Raw genomic sequence first — 24,157 nt, forward strand, 5'->3', positions numbered from 1 at the left:
TGCGTTTTATTTTAATAAATTGGTGAGCTTAAATATTATCTACTCCCTATCCCAAACCTATTCATAGTTTTCGCAGTTTGTATCCTTACTTTGGTTTTATCCTTATAGAAAACCATTGTCATTGCCCTCTGGGATATTTTCTTTTTATTTAAAAGAAATGTTACTCATATTCATCTTAGTGTTTTATTTTTTCATTCAATGCGAGTAAACTTAACTTCCTCTGACTCTATTCATAACTTAATGATTTATGTCTTGGCATCGTCTCCTGACTTTCCACTGCCTGTATCTTTTCTCAATTTGCTAACTGCGCTTAACTGTAATATTCCGTGAGTGGTTTCACAAATGGTTCATGCTTAGTAACAATTTTTTGGAGTTATAGGGATTGTTCCACAATCTAATTCTAAATCTGGTTCTCTCAAGGAAGATAGCTCATGTTATTACTTTTGAGCAGCCTCAGATTCTCTGTAAACTTTTGTGATGAAGAGCATGCCTGGATGCCTGTAATTTTCCAGAATGAGTCTTCTACTGGGAATGATAGAGTGGGGAATAATCCTTATGTTCTATGTATCTAACTAGACACTGCAACACTTTGTTTAAATTAAGGGGCAAGTGGAGTCTGTATTTTTCACCTCCAGTTGTATTCTCTTTGACTATTCTTCTTTTAAAGGCACTGATTTGTCATGACAATATTCTCCATTTTCTTTCACTTTAGTTGTAATTGTAGATTAGATAGTGAATGTCAGTCAGTATGCTTTTTAACAGTGTAATAACCAAGCTGAATGCTTTTCTAGTGTTCAAAATGCAGCTACACTTTAACAATAAGCACCTTAGTGGAGTTTCCTCCTTTGTATCATGAGAACACGAGGGGGGGACCTTAGTTGAATTCTTACTACCTCATCAACAGAGATGAGCTACCTTAGCAAAGGTCAGTATTTATTACAAGAGCTTCCACGTCAAAATGGGTTCAGTAGCATATGAGATGGTAACACAGGCAACATTACCTTGTTTTATAATTACTATGTACATTGTGTTAATACTATCGATGTTCAGCTAACTGTTAACACATTACTTTTCTCTGAATTTAGTTACTGGTCCTCCATCTTGTTAGTTCAGTACCATTTTCTATAATAATTTTTCTAACTTTTGTAATAACCATCTATTATCCAGACTGTAGATGACAAGTTAACAGAGCTAAAGTAATCAGGCTCATGTTCTTGACTTTTGTTATGGACAGGAGAATTAATTTAAACATCTTCTGATTGCTGCTGTCACTACCTATCCATAAACAAAAAGTTGTTTTTGATTTTCCCCTTGACAAGTGATTGCTTATTTTGCCCAACTCTTCAGTTTGAGTGATCCGACTCCCTATTAATAGCCTCACAGCAGAATCAAGATAAAGTGAATGAAGACAGATGGTTTATCTTCTCACACACACAAAATGAGGGATGGGATTTCACAGTGTCTGCTCTTTTGCATTCATGATAAAAGAGGGATAAGGAAAAGAAAGGGGTACAGGGAAAGACCACATTAAAAAGGAGTTATGGTTTCATATGAGTCTGGAGTCCAGATTAGAAAGTCTAATGATATATTCTTTCAGAGGTTAAAAGGCTAAAACTGTTGCAGGGTGATTTGACTTCCCAGAAGTGATGATTTTCCCCGATGGAAGAAGGCATGTAGAGATGGATATGTCTTATTGGCACAGATACTGCAATTCCAATGTTCCAGTAGTAAATGGTGTGGATGAGGATGAGGCAAATTACCTGGACAGAACTCTTTCAGTTGCTTCCTGTACAATGGTAGCCTTCCTGAGTTCAGTTCCACACAGCAACAACTTGGGAGAGATCAGGTAACACACCTACCACATCTCCTGGGTTTTGGCAAAGGGTCATTCCAGGTCATATTGTTTCCGTTGGCTAAACTGCTGCCTTAGAAATATGAAATTTGATTTTCTGCAGTCATCGGGGCACGGTGCCTCTGTAAAGATAATAAGGTCCCTTCTGATCTTCTGAAGGCTAGACATTCCTTTGGTATGATTCATGGCTAGTCAGGTATGTCCATTCACAAAATTAAATAATTTTATTAAGTAGCCAGGTTAACATTTATATATTTTTCCTTCCTGTCTTCTGGATGGGACACTTTCAAAATAAAAGTTGTAATTCATTACTTCTGTGTATGTTTTATTGTTTGAAATGTTCAGCTATAATTTGTCTTATTTCTATCCTAATTTCTTCATGTACCCTTTGATGCTTTCATCTGATTCTGTTGTCTTGCATGCACAGTTAAGCACCATAAATTTGAGAGGGTTATCGGGCAAATAGCTGAGCTATTGCCCTAGAAATTGGATCATGACCCCATGTGGTTGTAAACTTGTACGAGGTGCTTTATAGGGGAAAGGGAGGGGAAGGGGAAGATCATGGCATATTGCCTCATAAGGATTACATTGGTGAATAACAGCCTCAAAGGGAGTTCAGCAGACGTGGTTGAAGGAGGGTGTCAAGATCAGCCTCAGGAAAATTAGCATGGAGTTTAGAGGAGGGTGGGCTGGCAGCAAGCTTTAGCTGGCAATTTTAATATTGAGCCAGAATGAGTACTGATTGTTCAGTAGGGTAAGTTTAAAGAAAACTTGAAACTTTTTTAGTGGCAGCTTCCAGCGGTCTCCTTAAGGACCATTGTTTGCTGCTAAGCAGCAGAAGAAATTTGTCACAACATCGAATGCATGTTGTGACTATTCATAGGCCAATTTGTCAAAAGGGCCTGAAACAGCCATTTGGTGCCTTGACTTGCATTTGCAATGGGCCTTTATGAGTGGTTATGTTATTGCACTAACAATGCAGAAGCCTGAGCAAATAATCCAGAGACTTGAGTGCATATTCCACTGTGACGATGTGAATTTGAATTTAGTACTTTCTTACTTAAATAAAACTGGAATATAAAGTTGGTATCACTACTGGTTGCTATGAAGCCACAATTCCAACTCAAAAGCTTATGTCCTTTAGACAAAGAAACCTGCCTTTCTTGCCCAATCTGGCCTTTGTGTGATTCCAGAAACGTAGCAATGTTGTTGACTCTTAAGTTCTCTCTGAAATATCTCAAAGAGCTACAATGTTGCACCAAACTCTTCGCGAGAAATAGAATAATGCCTGATAAACATTTGAATTTGATTTTTGCAACAGATCCCATTGGTAAACTCTGTCAACCAGTCAACCCTGCAAAGTCCTCCTCACTAGCATCTGCAAAAAGTAAGAGAATTGTTCCACAGAGTATTCAAGCAACAACTTGACGTAGTTATAATCACAGAATCATGTCTTTCAGTTAATGTTCCACACACGCCCTCCGTCGCCATCCCTGGTACATTCCACTCCACTATGATGGAACAGTGAGATATAGTCTGAAGGCATTGGCCCTGGAATATCATACCAAACATGGAGAGGGAAACCTGTTGAATACTACTAATCACCCTTCTTCAACCAAAAATGTTGTACCACCACTGAATGAATTGGCTAAGTCCTGAAACACACATCTGCCAAACTGTGCTAGTGGCAGGTGCTGAGGGGACCAACTTTGTAATATAAAGCTAGTATGCTATCATTGATTGTCATTACAAACCAAACTGTTTCACTAATGCCCCTTGAGGAAGAAAATCAGCTGGCCTTATCTGGTCTGGCCTTCATATGACTCCAGACTCAATAATGTGGTTGACTCTTAAATGCCCTCTGAAATGGCCTAGTAAGCCACTCAGTTTAAAGATGGGCTACTTTTGCAGCTTTGCCAACAATTTCCGCCATCCCATGAAAGCAATAAAAAATAATTCTGATTCCTTTGTAGCTGTTCCCATAGAACATGGAGCCTAAGAATACATTGAAATCATTTAATTGATTGGTCGGGGATCTCTTATCTCTAGTCACTGATTGGAAGTCTCTTCCTCAAAAGGACACGAGTGAAACAGTTTGGTTTGTAATGACAATCAGTGATAACTTACAAACTTTATGTTCCAAAGTTGTTTATTGAATTTAAATTCTACCAGCTGCCATGGTGAGATTTGAACCCCTGCCCCCCCAGAGCAAAAACCAGTTTTTAATCAATTTGATTCATTCCAAGTAATGTTAAGAAATGGAAGAACCGACTGTTTGTAGTAGAGCCTGTGACCCTTGAAAATCTCTCAACTATAGCGCTGAAGACTTGTGCTCTAGAACTAGCTGAACGTCGAGCCAAACTACTTCTTTACAGCTACAGCATTGGTATTTACCAAATAAGGTGATCTTATTGAAGCTGTGCTAGTGGCAGGTGCTAAGGAAATCAATTTTGTAATATAAAGCTAGTAAGCTATCATTGATTGTCATTACAAACTAAACTATTTCACAAATCCCCGATAAAAAGATCTTGAGTGTACTTGACAGGAAAGAAAGAATGAGGGGACACAGTTTAAGAATAAGACAAGGGAAGAAAATTCTTTTGTCTTAAAGGGTCGGGGGGGACTTCCTTTCCTAACAGCACCGTGGGTGTTCCTACAAGGTGGACAATAGCGGTTTAAAAAGGACACCACCATCTTCTCAAGGACAATTAGAGATCAGCAATAAATGCTGGACTAGCCAGTGATAGCCACATCCCATGAACAAATAAAAAAAGTATATGGAATTCTTTTCGCCATGGAAGCTGTATCATAAGGCAGTCAAGGGTTATGGGGGCAGACAGGAAAATAGAGTTGAGATCGTAACCAGATTAGCCATGATCTTATTGAATGGTGGAGCAGACACGGAAGGCTGAATGACCAGTTCCTGCTCATAAGTCCTATGTTCCATGATCCAACAAGGTCACTGCTTTCAGGATTGAAAGGAAGTGTGAGAGAGTTGGCAAGGAGATTGGATAAAACAAAATAAATGCACATTCAAATACTCCGGCTTTAGTCACCATTCTATTACTCACCTATTTGTGTACTTGGACCTCTGATCATTCTGAAATCATTCTGATTTTGAAAAGCATTCCTTTATTTAGTGAAAATGATTTATTTAAGATTTCTTTCAGTAGTATTAAATCCATGTTTCTATCCTTAACGGAATATGTTTTAACTTATCATGCCTTGTGAAGTGAGTCTCTCTGCACCACTACTAAATTTTGGGTAATACTATGTAACTAAAGCAGATAAAGATGTGCAGAAGTATTACTCAAATGTCATGAATCATTCTATTACTGTGAGATTAACTGTTATCTACAAAGACAAATGTAAAACAATCAAAATCAAACAACAATTTACTTATGGTTTCTTTTACTCGTTTTCTCATTTACTGTAATCTTGCATTATATTTACAGCTCAACAACTATTTATATTCAAGACAAGACTTTTCCTACTCTATTTTATGGATTAATATGTACTTATATACTTTTATCTTTCGTATTTGCCTAGCTTCCTCTTTAATACATCTATGCTATTCATCTTAACCATTCTGTGTGATAAAAAGTTAGGCATTTTCAAGTAGTTTCACCTGAGTTCCTTATTGGATTTCTTGGTGATTACTTTATATTTATGACCCCTGATTTTGCACTTCCCCACAACTGGAAATATCTTCTCTACAAGTGCCCCTCATAGTTTTAACAGCCTCTTTCAAGTCACCACTAAGCCTGGAGAAGAGAGCCCCACTCTATTCAGTCTTTCCAATGTATCTATGATAACCCCTTTTCTCTAATCAAGCAACCTTAAAATGTTTTCCTTATCTATTTTCTTTCATTTGACTTGCATCATCCATTTGGAGAACTAAGCTTTTGTATTAACTATATATTAATTACACCAATTAAACTCATACTTACCTATTTATTGACTGGTGCTGTTTACTTTTCCTTCTCCTTGCCCTATTCCTTTGCTTGTCCCTGGTGTTAAAATCCAGTTTCCTGTATGAAGGTGGTAAAGTGTATTGACTCTGAAACTTCCTAATTAAAAAACTTAATTTGGGGATAAAACAATGAGTTCCCATAATATCCAGCTGCTTAACATTTATATTCCTGACCTAGTCCTGTCTTTGTCTTCCCTTTTTGAAATTCAGTATTTTGAAGTGTTTTTGGGTGACCACTGTCCTCTGTTGGCTTTTCATTTTAGTTTCCTTTGTTTTATACATCCCTGATAACTTGAATTACGCAGGGTTATGATTTAAGTTGTAAATATGAATCTGTTTGAGGAGGTGTGCATAATATATTTGTGTATCAAGCATAATAATAGGGAAGCTATACTGCCTGGGTAAATGGGGTAGCATGCTTTTAAAATAGCTGTGCAAAATTTGCTGCAAATTCCCATTCAGTATGCTGCACTTATTAGTTGCAGTTTTTATTTTTTAAGCAGCTTAAAGGTTACAAAAAATCTGATAAGATTTCATTTGAATGAAGTATAAATTCTAAATGGCTAGCTACAGCATGTTTCAAAAAAAAAGTGTCTTTTTTCTTTTATGGTTTCCTTCAAATCTGTTTGTTACCAGCTCAGTTGTCCTCCTGCTGAGAAGTAGCGATGCAAAAGCGGGTTGCAAAGATGATAAATAATTGCTATCACTAATAGTTGACAAAGACAGAGACGTGGAGTGGAATAATATGGATTTATTTAACCAAAGCTGTTGGGAGATTGCTGGAGGAAGGAAAAATGATTTCTGGCAGAGTTCTAACTGAAAACTGTTGTATGAACCTAGTTTTCCCATGAGCACAGAATCCAACAAATGCAGTTTGCTGTTTTGATATATCTGTAGTTTGTGTGCATGGAGTGTGAATAGATTGAGCAAGTCGTATCATGCTTAAACTAAAGGAACCTGAGCAAATACCAGCTAACTCTTCATGATCTGTGCTCTGCTTTGATGCTGTTGTGTGATGTTGGCAGTAGTGATCATTAGAAACCCTACAGTGCAGAAAGAGGCCATTTGGCCCATTGAGTCTCCACCGACCACAATCCCACCCATTCCGTACCCCCATATCCCCATATATTTACCCGTTAATCTCTCTAACTTACACATCTCAGAACACTAAGGGGCAATTTTAGCATGGCCAGTCATCCTAATCCGCACATCTTTGTACTGTGGGAGGAAACTGGAGCACCTGGAGGAAACCCACACAGACAGTGACCCAAGCCGGGAATCGAACGCAGGTCCCTGGAGCTGTGAAGCAGCAGTGCTAACCACTGTGCTACCGTGATGTTGAGATACAGAATGAACCTGTTTAACCAAATTTGGATTGTAGATGGAAACAATCCATTAATGATAGTTGGGATGCAGTATTACAAAATGTTCACAGAATTAAAAGATTTTTGGCATCCAAGAGGAGTTGACGGAACTGCAAAAATGGGGTACATTGTAAGCCTTTACACCAAGCCATAATATAATCCTTGGTTTGTAAAGTGACAATCGGCTTTCAAAGTGTCGTGGCAGTCTCTGCATGAAGTATGCTAACAGACGTCTCTGTGAATTGAGTGACATCAAAGAAATGAGCAACCTGCTTACAGCTATAAAGAAAAATTGCAGGTCCTTGCACAAAGGTAGTGAATTACACACTTCACTGTCAATTAAAAATTATTGTGTATGTTCAGATTGTTTGGTCCTGTTGTTATGCTTTGCACAGTTATTATAAACATTTTTTTAAATTATCACTCAGCCAACGGGGTAGGGTCTATAGCTGACGAAAGTAGATTATTTTAATTAATTAGAAATGCTATTTGGAAAGTTGACTTCTGAATTGTTATTACAAAATATAATACAGATTTGAATGGGTAAGCACTTGAATACTAGACTCTAATCTAAAGTATTCAGAGGTTATTCGAAAGAATAATGTTCTGCTGCAGTCAGGGTTTATTCTTTCTTTATCTTAGTTAAATCTTATTTGTGCACATAAATCAGAGATAAAATGAATCCAGTAAATAGTCTGCTACAGAGTTGATCAGTACTGATAATGACCACGATAAATGTTAAATAGGAGATGTATTCTGTCATACAAGGTTGCCAAGCTCAGATTATAAACTCTGCCCTTGAAACATTTCTCCTGGAGGAACCCCTCTCTAATTCTCATTCTCATTCACTTTCAATTACTCAATTGTTGAACTATTTCTGCCTGGAGCAATTGCCCAATGTACTGAGCTTTCAGTGTTCTGGAATCTGCTCCATTGCAACTTTCCAAGCATCACTGGCAATAGAGAAAAGCAACTGTGTACAAAAAAGTTCAGATATCACAATTCCTTAAGTCCTACGTTGATATATGTGTGCAATAGCAAGTTGCATGTTTCTCTTTTTTTTGCATGGAGTGAATTGTTTTTGGCAGAATCTTCGAAGTTCCTTGAAAGTTATGAGGACCCTCATATATTCCACATAAGGGTTCCCAAGTGCACTGTAAGGAGCATCTATAACATGTGTAGAGACTTATTTGGGGCACCACACGTATACTCCAGCAACTGAGTGGAGCAACACTATGATACTGAGCCGACTAAACCAATGATAACCTATGATCAATCTCTGGTCTGCATTGACAGTTAGCTCAAAAGGGTTAAAACCAGTTTCATTAGTCCTGAGCTTGTGAGACAGAGTCAGTTTGGATCCCTGCTGTATTAGAATATTATAATCCCTATTGTGGTGACATATATGGGTGTTGGCTTGAAAAAGATTCATTCAGCCATGTTCAGTTTTATACTTATGCAAACTTCTAAGTTCGCACATGAAAAATGGTTGCTTGGGCAAGATGCCGGGGGATGCCACAGACCAGTGTCTTCAGGAAAGAAAAGCAAAACATTTTGGAGATGTGTGAAGGTGAGGGAAGGAAGGGATGAATGGTAATAGAAAATTTAAGTGGGAGTGTTGGGGAAAGGTGTGGAGAAAAAATTACAGTAAATTTGAACTATTAAGGAATAACTGATGTGTACAATTTTATTTAATGATAAATCACACTAGTGAAAATACAGTTTAGCTGTGTATGTAAAAAAAAAAGTTAACACCTGTAATTCTTGTTACATTTGTATAACTGGTTCTGGTTTTTAAAGGGAGTGATTATTGTGACTTGTGTGCATCGCTGTTGATGCCAGTTCTGTTTGTGCATTTCACACCCTTTATAAAATGATCTTATTTACAGGTCGTTGGTGCACATGTCACTGTGTGCTGGGAATGTTAGGATTATCAGATTTCAGCAATGAGCTTCCAGGTTCCCTTTGTGAGTCAAGCCTGGGGCAGTGCTGAGAATGACCGGATGCAAGGCATGGAAAGAACTGTTAGGTGACAGAAAACAGAGGTGTCCAAATTGTCTTTTTAATTTAAAAGTGACTTTCTGTTCATGGCCTGTTCCAAATGAGTGTCACACAACAAGACCATTTATATCATTCAATAATACTCCCAGCTGTATTATTGGGTGAATGCCTTCATTTAAATAAAATTACGAAGCCAAATAACACTGGATCCAGTCTCCTTTACTCACAATTTTAGGGCAGCTTTTCAAGCATTTTGTACGCCTTGAGTGTCTCAGCATTATCATTGGAGCCTTCGTGGGCCTTGATGGGAGTGCTAATTGTCAGACCTACAGCTATTATCTTGATCTATATCCACTTCATGCTATTAAATTTCATCATCTGCATTTCTGTGACAGTGACAGATCTGCATGTGCCCAGCATTGTGGATTTAGCTGCTTATATTTATGGGGCACTTAGTCATGGTGATGTTGTACAAAATAGCCTATTCCTCTGTAACAGTCCCTACTTCAGTTGCTTTGTGATGCTGTACATTCGTTAGATGACATTTGGAATCTTTCATTTTCAGCCAAAACTTTTAAGTTTGTGTTTAGTTGTGTCTCCTCTCAAAAGTTAAAGTCTGTTTTAACCTACTAAATATTAGCCTAAGACTAACTGGAATCATTATTCTGTTGGCAAATATGTTATTCTGTTGAAGTTTCAAGCTAGTTGAGAATTTTGGACAGATTTGTGCCTCTTTTCAGAATGTTGTTAGGGCTGAGCGTTCCAGTCGTGTTGCCCAATGTACTCCTCCAACTATTTGGGATAGCTTCAGCTGCTTGTATGTTTGAATATTGGTAACTCTTGAACTGTAGTGAAAATCTGCATATGTTTTACAGTTTTCTTATTTTAACAGCATAAGTTAGCCAACGGCAACTGCATTTTATGGAGCACATTGCTGCTTTCCTGACTGTGAGCTGTGCAATATGCTACCTGCTATGAATGAATGAAGTGGTGTGTAGTTTTCTTTCTGTCTGGGGTATCTCACTATTCCACTGTAATCTTTCTGTTTTCCCCATCTCAATATTTTTCTTTGAAGCGTGGATTCCAACAGTGGTCTTCAATGATAGCTGTACACAACCTTTCATTATTTAGTAGCCTGTCAGGTAATGTTATTACAACATTTATGTCTTTAAGACCTTAGAAATAGACTCTTGCCAGACAGATACACCACAACATTAGATTGTTACACAGAAGCTTCTTCATTATTTTCACCAAGCCGAATGCAGAGAGATTGTGATGTCATTCTGTCACTGATCAATTTAAGGTAAAAAATCCATTCTCTGGGCTCCATGAAGTCTTTCGACTTGCTTTATTTTCACCCACACCTTTGTAGCTGTTCTACAGTCCTTTAGCAGTACACAGTAATTGGATGGCAAGTGATGCTCTGCAGCAATTGAAGCCTTACATCATGTAACATTGACAAAATCTTTATCTGCTCTCCCATCCTATATGCAGAAGTCAACCAAGCATTTTATTGTAAATTCAGAATATATTAATTTCTCTGTCTCCACATAACTGGGGCACAGAGATGCTTCTACATACTGAAGCAACCATGAAAAGGAAGATTTTAATGAATGCCTGAAACAAAGCAGTATATTACATAATAATGAGACATCCACATAAGCAAGGGTAAAGCACAATGTAGGATGGCTGAATGAAAAAACATGCCAAAATTAAAACTATCAGAATGTAAAAGCTAAAGGTTTGGAACAAAACTATCAGCGTCTTCAGAAAAACTGGTTTATGCTTTTCAACGAATGATCCATTATCAGGACATTTCTTTAAGTTTCAGGCTTTCAATATTGTCAACTTTTATTTCTGTGTACAATGCATTTGGTTAATTCCGGGGGCGATTTTCCAACCTTGCCGTGACTGGCACAGATTGTGCTGATTCCTGGGAATAGTGTGCCGGCCTAAAACCTATGAGGCTGATTAGCATACTTAAAGTAGCTGAACTACTTACTTTCACTGTTTCCAGTACATTTAACTGAGGAGGATCTCTGATATCATCCAGCTGACACAGATGGCAGGAAGACAGCCAAAAAAAAGATGGGGAGAGGGGTGCTAATAATCATGTAAAATCCCATGTCTGTCGGGGGAGGGCAGAGTCTCGCAGTGTACTGAGAGATCGAGACACTCTTGCAAAATGGCACCCGAACCCCACCCCCAAGTACCAGTGCAAAACTGCCAACTCTCCAAAAATAGTGCCTGAGTGGGGGAGGATTACAATGCACAGTATGCCTGAAAGACCAGTGCGGATCACTCCTGCTTTCTTGCTGTTATGATGCTTAATCAATTTTTGGGAAAACTCCACCCTATAACTCAGCTCACATTTGGGAGAATTATATTTGTACATATTCTTTTCCTTGTCTCTTCACATATTTATGCTGTCAGTATGGGTTTTGCGTGTACCTCTGGCTAAAGTGGATCCTCCCAGTTGGTGCCATAACATTGATGAAGTTGATAGTGTTTCAAAACAGGAAAAATCAAAAGTTTGCAGAGAATTTGCAAAGAGCACTATAACATTTATCAGAATAAATTTCATAAAATCCTATTTAACAAGCAATTGAACTTTAATAGAATAATCAGCTAATGAAAAGTGATGCAAATTAATTTAACAAGTATGTTAAAAGTGAAGAGGAATGTGGAGGAACTTTGGGTGAACATTCCAGAGCAGAAGATTTGGATGGCTGAAGGCTGAAGTTAAAAGGATAGGTGGGGAGACAAGAATGTCGCATATGAGGAGGTTACAGTTGATGCAAGTGAAAAGGTCATAAAAATAATTAAATATATGGATCATGATTTTAATATTGAAACATTGTGGAAGGTAGCTCAAGGAGGACAATGGTGTTGAACATGATGTTAGCGACTGGCAGTTGAATTAGACACTAAGATATAGAACAATTGTGTTCACCTTGAGACAGAGGCAAGACAAGATTGTTGACTAGGACACGGCGAGAACTAAGCCTAATGAAATACAAATTTGGATGCACCCAACCCTGCACTTGAATGGTGAGGGAGATCAGACACTGGGGTGGGAGTGAGTCCAGGGTCAGGGTGATTGCAGGCGGCGAGTGGGACAGGAGACCAGCAAGTGCCTCTCACCTTTAATTGTTGAGTCAAGAGGCATGTATATTTCTGCTCTTCTGATCTGTATATTCTGACATGTATTTCAAACATTTGCCCTTTGTCAATGCCAGATGGGTCGAAAGCCTGGTTTTCCTGAGTGCATGATGTAGAGATGCCGGCGTTGGACTGGGGTAAACACAGTAAGAAGTCTCACAACACCAGGTTTACACCGTTTCACCAAAGGAACACCGTTTCCAAAAGCTTGTGGGATTACTATCAAATAAACTGGTTAGACTTAAACCTGGTGATGTGAGACTTCTTACTGTGTTTCCAGAGTACAGCCAGTCCATCAACAAATCAATCTTGCAATGAGGGATCCGTAAGAGTGGAATGAAGTGAGGGGTGTTTGGAAGGCAGCTCCTTTATACATAACGTTCTGGTCCATGTGATTGTGTGCACTTAAAGATCAAAGAAAATTACTGCACAGGAACTGATCCTTTGGCTGTCCAAGTCTGCACCGACCATGCTGCCTGAGTGAACTAAAACCCCCTACCCTTCCGGGGGCCACATCCCTCTGTTCCCAAGTTATCCCTGTATTTGTCCAGACACCCCTTAAAACTCACTATCGTATCTGCTTCCACTACCTCCCCTGGCAGTGAGTCCCAGGCACCCACCTTCCTCTGTGTAAAAAAAACTTGCCTCATGCATCTCCTTTAAACCTCGCCCTACGTACCTTAAAACTTTGCCCCCTAGTAATTGACTCTCCCACCTTGGGAAAAAGCTTCTGACTATCCACTCTGTCCATCCCCCTCAATCTTGTAGACTTCGCCCCTCAACCTCTGCCTTTCCAATGAGAACAAACCACATTTCTCCAACCTCTCCTCATAGCTAATGCCCTCCATACCAGGCAACATCCTGGTAAATCTTTTCAGTACCCTCTCCAAAGTCTCCTGATAGCGTTCAAATTTGGTCTCCACACTATATTCCAAGTGCGGCCTAACTAAAGTTCTATCAGCCCCAACATGACTTGCCAATTTTTAAACTCAATACTCCGGCCAATGAAGGCAAGCATGCCATATGCCTCCTTGACTACTTTCTCCACCTGCGTTGCCACTTTTTCAATGAATTGTGTACCTGTACACCCAGATCCTATCAATACTCTTAAGGGTTCTGCCATTTACTGTATATTTTCTTCTGTATCAGACCTTCCAAAATATATTACCTCACTTGTTTCAATCGTGTCAGTGAAAAATTATCCAGAATATTTTAACCCAGTCTCCTGCCTGGGCTTTTCCTCTCTCCCAGAGGGGAAGAGGCGATGGCCTAGTGGTACTATCGCTAGACTATTAATCCAGAAACTCAGGTCAGTATTCTGGGGACCTGGCTTTGAATTCTGCCACATGATGGAATTTGAATTCAATAAAAGACTCCGTTTGGCTCCCTCATGTATTTTAGGGAAGAGTATCAGCCGTCATCACCTGGTCAACCTCCATGTGATTCCAGAGCCACAGCAATATGGTTGACTCTCAACTGCACTTGGGCAACTAGTAATGGGCAGTAAATGCTGATCAGTCAGTGATGCCCATGTCCCACAAATGAATAAAAGTAAAAGAAATTTATAATGTTATAGTGTCATGGCTACGCATGCTCATCCAGCCATCATGATGTCTGGCATTGGCTTGATGGACCAGCTGATCTTCTCCATCAATATTGCACATTCGTAACTGCATCAAGCTAGAAAAGAAATATTGGAAGAAGGTAGTGTGGTCAAAGGCAGCAGAGGTCCAGATGATAGTACCTTAGATCTGATTGAATCACTGGACAGGAATTTCATGTCCCCATAATGTGTTTTGCCACGCTGGTCTGTCATTAGCTGTTGGTAGATCTTCTGGTCCACTGCTGTCAGTGGGAGTTGCTGTTGTCTGCACCCCCACCACTGGAAAACTTACATCTGGGGTTCACCGTTGGTGGGACCGGAAGATCCTGCCAGCAGGTTTGGCCAGAAAATTCCAGCAACAAGTGACCCAAAAATCTAAGCTGAATTTCTTTCTGCCCAGAACAACTTCCACTACTAGCAAATCAATATTTCTCATCTGATAAACCCAGCCAAGTCAAGGTCAGCTATATACCCATCTGACCCACATTGTCACTTTTCAAAAAAGCACAGCCAAGCTAGTTTCTAAACAAATTGCAATCTTTATTCCATTGTTGCAATACAAGGATATATCAAAAACAGATTGAGAGAGATTTTGATCAAACTCCATCTGATAAGTGAGAATCACCTGCAAAAAAAATAAGTATCAACCCCACCCCAAAGCCTCAACAAAGTGTTGGAGAGATTGAACAATCTTACATGTTTTAATTGTACGCCAAGATTGAACCCTACTGATAAAAGTTGGTGCATGGAATTTAGTTGAACAGAAACAAATATTGAAGATTGTGCCTGAATTACTAGCTGAATTCTATTTTTTATCATAGCATTCATCATGTGGTGCTTCTATATTTAGATCTGGGCAACCTTCAGAGTTTCGTCCTAAATCAACATCTCACTGCAACTTATTGAGATGGTGACAGGTGCAACCTTCCCTTCTCCAGTCGGTCAATTTTGAAGTGGAAGTTACTCAACCACTTTGGTTAATGTGCTTGAAAGAAACACTCCTTTTGTTTAAATCCTTCTTTTGCCATTAATAACTAGCCACTCATTGACAGTATTTGCCGTATGATCTTTGCACTGTGTGAGAGAGGCATCTGCAGCCTGTTCCTTGATGTTTATGGAGCAATAATGCTGCAGGTAAAAACAATCAGTGGGCCTTAAATATTTCAGAAAGAGGCAATCACAGCAGTAAAAGCTGACACTGCTCCTCTGAACAACATCCAGCAGTTATTATACTTTTGATCATTTTTCAAATCAAAGGAAGTTAAGAACCACAATCCCAAAGAATGATAGACTTTGCTGTTTCATTTGAAACACCTGACTCTTGTTAAATTGAAGAGTTTCAATTCATTGAAAGTGTTTTCTATGTTTATGGAAGTAAGGTAAATTTAGTTTAAAGGAAATTTTATTTTTCAAACAATATTAGAAACTAAAATATTAGTTACTTTGGGTTAAATATGAAAGGCAGGTTGAGGAAACCAAGACGTTTGAGTTTCCTTGCATGTTGTTGAGGTTTGATTCCACAGTGCACATTCTTTGGCTTTGGCAGACTTAGGGTGGGATTTTACGACTTTGTTGCACCCATTTTTGGGCACTGAAATGTCTAGTGGGAATGGTGCTCATTTTGATGCCGGTTCTCAATTTACCACAGGAAGAAAATTGGCGTAATCGGGAGCCTGCCCATACCGGGGGAGGCATTAATTTAAATGTTTTTGCATTCAACATAATGTCATTAACAGAACTTCATGCGCTATTGTCCCAGCTCACCTGCCTTTACCACCTCGCTCACCGCAACTGAATCAGTCTGGAAAATACCTCTATATAAGTCAGAGTCTGGCGCTGAATTCGTGTGGACGAGCGAGGAGGTATTTAAACTGCTTCGTGCTGCTCAGGGGGACCATTTCCTGGCAGCCGTGTTGCTTTTCGGGTCAGGGGGCTGCAAGTGTGTGGGGGGTTCTTGTTGCTCACGAGGTCCAACCTCAGACTTTTGGCTCAGACTCAGGTCAGAGGGCAGACCTCGGATCATACGGACCACTTATGGTCATAGTGTCCGCAGCTGGGAAGCACTGTGTGGGTGGGTATTTGCTGAAAACAGGTATAGTGATGCAGTCTCAGGGCTTCTAAAGCAGCACTGTCTGTGGGTTCTGGGTCTCTGCCTGCAAGTGGGGGGGAGGGTGGAGGGGCAGTGTTACCATTTTGGAACCTGTGGGGAATTATGGCCAGGCTATGTTGCTGGGAGGCTACGAGGTGATGTGTGTGTTGCTGGGCTGGGGGCAGGGTGGCAAGAAGCATTCTTTAACCTCTCCATCTGCCTCTTCTCTTCTCCCAGTTCTCTCACCCCCTTTTCCCTCTAGTCCTACAATCTTCTGCAACATTCTAACACCGGAGTGGTGGGCCTGGGTACACTGTGTTAGTGAGCTTCTGTGGCAGGCAGGAGGGCGACACTGACTCACATTGCGATGATGCCCTGGTGCAAAGTAGTCAGTCTGACCTCTGACCCCTGCCTCTACTCCCTATGCAAGCATTTGGGTAGTGGGTAAGGGATCACTGAAGCCCCATGCAGGGTCATGGGGCATGAGTTGTGGGGGAGGGAATCTCTCGTGGGTTTTGGGGAAAGCCATGACAGATGGTGTAAGTAGCTGCCAAGCATACCACCCACCGTAGCCAGCGATTTCTTTGAGCGCTTTGATTTTCTGAGCGACAAAGCATCGGCGACTCCCCACCCCAGCATCAATATGCAGATTCCCTTTGGGTAAGAACGTTCCTGTAGGAGACAAACCTGAGACAAATTAGTCATGTGGGTGGTGAAATGACATTTATTTATGATGATAAAAAGGTCTTAACAATAAGTAATAACATGAAAACATGTGAACATGAGATTTTAAAGTGCATGACTATTCACTCAACCTGCCCTTTACTCATACAGTCTTAGTGCGACTACAACTTCCTAACTTTATGTAGCCTACTACTACATCTTGGTGTCTTCCTAGGATGTAGATCGCAGATGGAAGAGGCCTGTTGCTTAATGCGCCCCATACTCTGTGATGCCCTCGGCGATCATCCACTGGAGAGCCTGGACCTTGAGGGCCCTGTCCTGCTTCCAGGTGTCTGGGACGTTTCCATGATACCCTCTTCATGCAGCTGCCCCTGAGATGCCCCAGTGGCAGAGGGAGATGGGGGGGAGGGGTTGCTAGTCAGAAGGTGTAGCCACCGCCACACTCTTGGCTGGAAGGCTGTAGCCCTTCCTCCTCCTCACGGTTTCTGTGAGCACTTGGGGTCACTCCAAGGGATGCCAGTCCTTTTCCACGTCACCTGGCCGTGCTGGTCCTGGAGGATTCTGGGCATGGTGGTTGAGCCCTCAGTAATTGTCACCTGAGTTGGTGGCCACCTGTGACTGGCCGCAGCGTGCCCTTTGAGGCTGGCACACACTCTGCAGCCCCTCAACGATGACCCTCTGTGACTGGATCACATTCTCAAGGGCTGCTGCTGTCGCCAGCTGCAACTCAGTGTTGTCTTGCTGGGCCTCTGGCAAGCTCTCAAGCCTCTCAGCCATGGGATACAGAATCTTGAGAAACCTGTTGACGCCCTCAGCTGTGGCCTGCTGTCTCGGTCATCACTTGGACCCTGCCACTCATGATGAGGATTCCCTGTCCCAGGCCTTCCACCGGGGACACCACCCATGCAGTGTTGGCCTGGGAACCATGCAAGGCAGGCAATAGCTAGTCTGCCTGAAAGCTTTGGGACTCCCCCAAACAGCCTCACAGTTGGCCTAGTGTGTCCGTCGGCCTCTCCTACGTTCCCTGGCTCTGTTGCTGCATGTCCAGCAGCTGAAAGGGGAATGATCACAGAGGCCCAGCATGTAGCCTGGGGCCAGCTGAGTCCTCATCTCTGGCAGGCCCCCATGTGCCAGAGAATTCGGACATTCCTCCTTCACCCAATGTATATCAGCAGATGTGTGGTGCGCACCAGTGACCCAGATGCCTCACATCTAACGATCCACCAATGTGAGGAAGCTCTGGGATGGTAATTTACAAGGTGGAAGCTGACGCCAAACTGGTTACACTCTGAGGTCCCTTTATCCATTTCCTCCAAGGAGTCTTCCGGGTTGTCGGGGGCAGGATGGGCGATAGCAGCAGTGGGGGCCATGATGCCAGATGGCTCAGGCTCATACGGGTCCCTACTGGCAACATGGAACACCAGGTTAGGTGCAAGGGAGGGAATAGCCCAAAAATTTGGAGATGGAGTGCTTAAGATTGGGCCTGAAAGCGTGCCCAAAAAATGGATCTGGAACTCTTCCAGTTTCATGCCTGCCTGACACTCAACTAAGGGTGGGATTTTGAGTTTTTTTTCAGTTATGCATCTGAAGGAGGCTGTAACCATTGGTGTGACCCCTAAATCAGAGTGATGAGCACAGTAGAGTTTGGGGAGTGCTGGAGAAAACACTTGTCTTCTCCCTGAAGCTTTCCTCACCCCTCCTCAGCAGCTGTATTTCCTATGATTGGGGAAATGTGCAAAGCAGCTTAAATCAGACACTGCTTGCCTCATTAAAATATTTAATTGACCAACCACTTCCTGAGAGTGGGATGGCTGCCTGCCCTTGTCCCACCTTTTGTTAAACCCGGAGATGGGCATGTTGGTGGTGAGTGAGGTTGGAAATTTTTTAAATTGTGTCATCTCATCCAACCATAATCTGCATGATTGTAACAGGACTCAGCCTGTTGTTCCTTTCAGACATCATTAACCAGAATCTCCTTCAAATGATTGGTTTATAAAGGTAGAATGCAGTAATTCATACAGAACAGCATTTTTCTGATCTGTACAAGGTTGATTGGTCTCGGCAAGAGTGGTGTTGATGCAGAAACATTATCGTATGTAATGAATTGGAAGAAAAAATATTGTGGGAGTTCTGGGATTTTGAGCAAGAGAAACATGACTTATCTGAAGTATGTTTGTGAATAGCATATTCTTATCAATTGTACTGATGAGTGGAATGTGCTGTGGAGGGGAAATGGCGAAAAATGCTTGTTCCAAATCGCTACTGAGTGACTCTTATAAGAAAATACACATATGGATGTTGGGTAAGGAAACCATTAAATTGAGCAATGATACTCTCGATGGTCCAACACACTACAAACACTATCCTGGCATAAATAAAGCATCCCATAAATAAGGCTTAATTGGATGAGTGTACAGGAGAATGAGCAACATTCATATGGTATATTTCACCAGGATTAAATCTTCAGGAGTAGAAGGGGGAACGAAATGAAAACAATGCCATATATACAAGTCAAAGAATTAGCAATTTGGGAATGCAGCCCTGTGTCTGTATTTATATGTTGTGTGATTATAGTTTTTTTTTCAGTTCGAATTCACATATATTTTCTGAGCATATGATTGTTCATAAAGTGTCTATTTTCCTACTAATTTCTCATGATGCCAATTGCGTCTGCTGTCTTTGTCTAAGGCTTATGTGATGAGAAATTAAACTCAGCTAAAAATTCAGTCACTAATCATAAATGAACTACCTTTTTTCACTGTATTTCCAGTATGTTTAACTGAGGAGGATCTCCAATAGCATCCATCTGACATAGATGGCAAGAAGACAGCCAAAGAAAAGGGAGGGGGGGGTGGGGAAGGTAATGATCATGGATCTGGATAAGGTAACCACTGAACAAGAAATTTTTAAGAATCTGTACTGCGAAGAAGAAGCCATTCAGCCCATTGGGTTTGCACTGATACCCCAACAACAATCCCAGTCAAGTCCTATTCTCATAACATCTTGTATTTATCCAGCTAATTTCCCTAACCTACAAATCTTGGGGCAATTAGTATGGCCAGTCCACCTAACCTGTGCACCTTTAGACTGTGGGAGGAAACCCATGCAGATGTGGGAAGAATCTGCAAACTCCACACAGACTTGAGGCCCAATTGAACCCGGATTCTTGTAAGGCATCAGTACTAACCACTGTGCCACCATGTTGCCCAAGCACCTTGTTGTATGTTGTATTGATGGTGGGAAGCAGTGGTTACAATAAGTAAGTATCAGAATTAATTTATTTAAACTATAGAGGGCAATACAGCAATGCATCCAGCAATTTTACCACTCCAAATGCATTATGTTGAGAAGTGAGGCAGTATTAAGTTTGGCCTTGCCTGAACATATTATTTCAGGGGGAGAAATGATGATAAAAATTGATGAGGAAAGTAAATCCACTGAATAAAACAGCTCAACCTAAATGGAGATAATTGGCAGGTTTTCTGTAAGGCCAGATGTTGGTGTTTAGCACCAGAGAAAATTTATGTCAGCATTGAAGCTATTTTCTGTTCCAACATAAGTGGATGTGTTTATAAATCATTTAATTTTGAAGTGACATTATTCAGACAGTATTAACATTTAAAATGACTGCAGTCCTACTGGTTCGTTGGCCAAAGTAAACATTTGGCCCAGCAGTGAAATATTGGCAATTTAGGTTTTTTAAAAAAATCAAGCGATAATGAATTTCACCTTCACCTTGTTTACTAAAATTTCATATGGCTGGAATCCTGGCAGTGTGAAAACGTAACTCCTAATGATAGACAGTGAAACAAAACTGTCCACAAAACTGTCCATTGAGTAGTTCAAGGATTAGATGAAACATAGTAGTGTTTATCACTGTCCTTCCTCCTGAAATAGTATATTTGAGATAAGGCCTAAATCGGCATTGACTCATCTTTCTTTCAACATAACGCCTTTGGAGTGATAGAACTGAAAAGCTCAACAGCATTATTGTACTGCCTCCTGTAAGTCTACAGACTGACAACTCGTTGAGAAAAATATAATTCTCCCATCTCAATCATAAATGGGAGAATCTTAATTTTCAATTTGGGTCCTTGGTTCTAGACTGCCCACAAGAAGAAACATCCCCTCAGCACCTACCCTGTCACGTTCCATCAGGATCTTGCATATTTCAATAAGATCACCTCTCATTCTTCTGAAGTCCAATGGGGATTTGATTTAAATTATTTTTATCACATTATTAGTATACAGTAAAAAAAATTGTTCCTTGCGTACTATACAGACCAAGCATACCATTCATAGAGAAGGAAAGGAGAGGGTGCTGGGGTTTAAAGAAAGATCAACTTAGTAGGAGGTAGGTCCATTCAAAGGTCTGATGGCAGCAAAGAAAAAGGTTGTTCTTGAGTCGGTTGGTATGCGCCCTCAGACTTTTGTATCTTTTTCCCGATGGAAGAAAGTGGAGGATGGTGTGTCCAGGGTGCATGGGGTCCTTAATTATGCTGGCTGCTTTTCTGAAGCAGCAGAAGTGTAGATGGAGTCAGTGGATGGGAGGCTGGTTTGTCGATGGACTGGGCTTCGTTCACAACCCTTTGCAATTTCTTGTGGTCTTGGATAGAGCAGGAGCCATACCAAGCTGTGATCCAATCAGAAATAATGCTTTCTATGATGCATCTTTAGAAGTTGGTGAGAGTCGTAGCAGTCATGCCAAATTCCCTTAGCCTCCTGAGAGAGTAGAGGTGTTGGTGGGCTTTCTTAACTATAGTATTGGCATGGAGGGAGGACAGGTTGTAAGTTATCTGGACACCTAGAAATCTGAAGCTCTCGACCATTTCCACTTCATCCCCAGTGATGTAGACAGGGGCATGTTCTCCACTATGCTTCCTGAAGTCGATGACTATCACCTTCATTTTGCTGACATTGAAGGAGAGATTATTGTTGTACCATCAGCCCACCAGATTTTCCATCTCTTCTGTACTCCGTCTCATCGTTGTTTGAGATACAGCATCGGCAAATTTGAAAATCAAGTTGGAAGGGAATTTGGCCACGTAGTCAAAGGTGTAAAAGGAGTATAGTAAGGGGCTGAGGACACAGTGTTGTTGGGCACTGGTGTTGAGGATCTATTGTTGCCTATCCTTGCTGATTGTGGTCTGTGGATGGCCCAAATACTCAACCTTTCCTCGTGAAATAATTTCTTCATCCCAGGAATCAGTTATTGAACCTTCTGTGCATTGCTTCTAATGCAGTTATGCACTTTTTTTAAGTAAGGAGAACATAAGAAATAGGAGCAGGAGTAGGCCATCTAGCCCTTCGAGCCTGCCCCGCCATTCAATAAGATCATGGCTGATCTGAAGTGGCTCAGTTCCACTTTCCCGCTTTCTCCCCATAACCCTTAATGGAGACCAAAACTGTACACATCATCCCAGAGCTGGTCTCACCAAACCTCTGTTCAGTTGACCGCTGACTTACACCAGGTTCACCAGAAAATTTCTACACATGTAGCATCTCTTTGAATTTGCCACCCTCTGTTGGTGATTGACAGCATCTGTGAACAGAGCAAACAGTCAGGAAACTGTTCCACAAATCAGACTGAAGAATCCATACACCTGGCAAAGCTAAAAGTCAAAAACAGAAACCATAAATTACATTGTTCAGGAGATGAAATAAGTGTTCACTGGTACCACACTAAGGACTGATAAAACTTGAAATAAACATTGGGTAACTAAAGTACAACCCATATTTTCAAACTTTAAAATAAAGTGTCAATTTTTGTTTTGGAGAATGACCGGAACTATTTTTGTAAAATTAGGTTTTCAGGGTCGTAGGAATTATTCAGTAACTATAACTTATTATACTGTTAACTCAGTTACTTCTTTTATCAAACTTTAGTGTGGTATCTGTGAGTACTTACTTACATTCAGTAGCAAAGGATATAAGGCATAGAAATTGGCCATTCCTCCCAAAACATTTATGCCAGTATTTCAAGTTTCATCTCATCTTTCCTCACCCAAGTCTCATATCATAACCGCCTGGCTGGAATTTTCCAGCCGTTCAGGCTGCCGGTATTCTCTGGTCCTGTCGACAGTGCACCCCCACCATATGTTTCCCAGCATTGTGGGGTAGCTTCAGTGGGAATTCTCATTGACAGTGCAGGACCAGAGGATCCTGCCGCTGGTTTGCTTACCCCAAGTAGACTTGCATTTTGTGAGAAATACGTAACCTCACTAGTCTTCCTATCAAATTGTACTGCCTCTCATTTAACTGGATTGAGCTTCATTTGTCAATTATTTGCCCATTCTACACGTTTATTCATAGTCTTCCTGTAACGTGCTGCAGGCTTCCTCAGTATTGACGGTCTCCCCGCTCCCACCTGCATTTTTATGCCATCTGTAAATTCAGAGATTGTGCTTTTGATTCCAAAGTTTAAATCATTAATCTAAATTGTGAATGGCTTCAGTCCCAGCACCGATCCTTATGGAACACTACTTCACACCTTCTGCCAGTCTGAATAACTACCCCTTATTCCCACTGTGCTTTTTGTTTTGCAGCCAGCTAGCAATCCAGTCTGCCACCTATCCTCTTATTCCATATTTTCTCACTTGATTGTCTAATTTCACACCTTACCTGTAATTTCTGTCAATTGGCAAGAACTGTTGGGGAGCAGGGTATCACTGATAACTTTTGGTTTTCTGGTGTTTACCTGTGTGAGTGCTGGATGTTGCTGGCAGTTTAATCCAGTAAAAATGGTGAGTGTTTAAAATCTTGCCATTTTTAGTAGACCGAAATGCTGTCCAACAGCTTTTCCAGATGATAGCCTTTATGAATGTAATCTTAATATCTGCTGATGTTCAGCCAGAATTTCCCTCCATTGCACAAAGTACAGTCAGGCTATTCTGTCGATGCCCATTTTAACAGACCCCATCTTTCTCCCTGCCTCTTTAAACTCTGGTTGAATTTGGATACTGTGTTAACATAATTTCAGACTGATTCCACCATTCAGAACCATTCTAATTTATCAAAATCAGTCAACCTGAATCCAACCGATAGATTGCAGATGAAACTCTTTCTTGATGTTGCTGTTTTTAAACTCTAAATTTCTTATGAACCATTTGGCCCCATGCCCTGTTGCATGCATCCATTAGTGCCTAAAATCCCTCAACGTTCATTGTAAAAATGGTCATTAAGCAATCCAGGAATTCTCCTGGACTCCAAATAATGGCCATCCAAGCAAATTGACCCTTTTATTTGATACGTTGTTGAAGCCACGCATGTTCCTTCAATTATGACTTGCTGCTGGAATGCTTACAGATTTTTGATTTGATTTATTATTATAAAAGTATGAAAATAAATAAAGTGTAACTTTACAGGGCCAATACTTTGCACTAGCTATATGACGTTATTACATCACATTTATATGAGAATTGGATCCTTT

At 40.8% G+C, this 24,157-nt stretch overlaps 1 protein-coding gene across 2 annotated transcripts in view; it reads left to right on the top strand.

Annotated features, from left to right (window-relative positions):
* The window catches only part of atrnl1b (attractin-like 1b), an 883,775-nt gene that overhangs the window by 520,145 nt on the left and 339,473 nt on the right, over positions 1-24,157 (top strand). The window lies entirely within an intron of this gene.

The sequence above is a fragment of the Carcharhinus amblyrhynchos genome, chromosome 17, assembly GCF_965287045.1.
Source record: "Carcharhinus amblyrhynchos chromosome 17, sCarAmb.v2.hapA, whole genome shotgun sequence".
NCBI classification, from domain to species: Eukaryota; Metazoa; Chordata; class Chondrichthyes; order Carcharhiniformes; family Carcharhinidae; genus Carcharhinus; species Carcharhinus amblyrhynchos.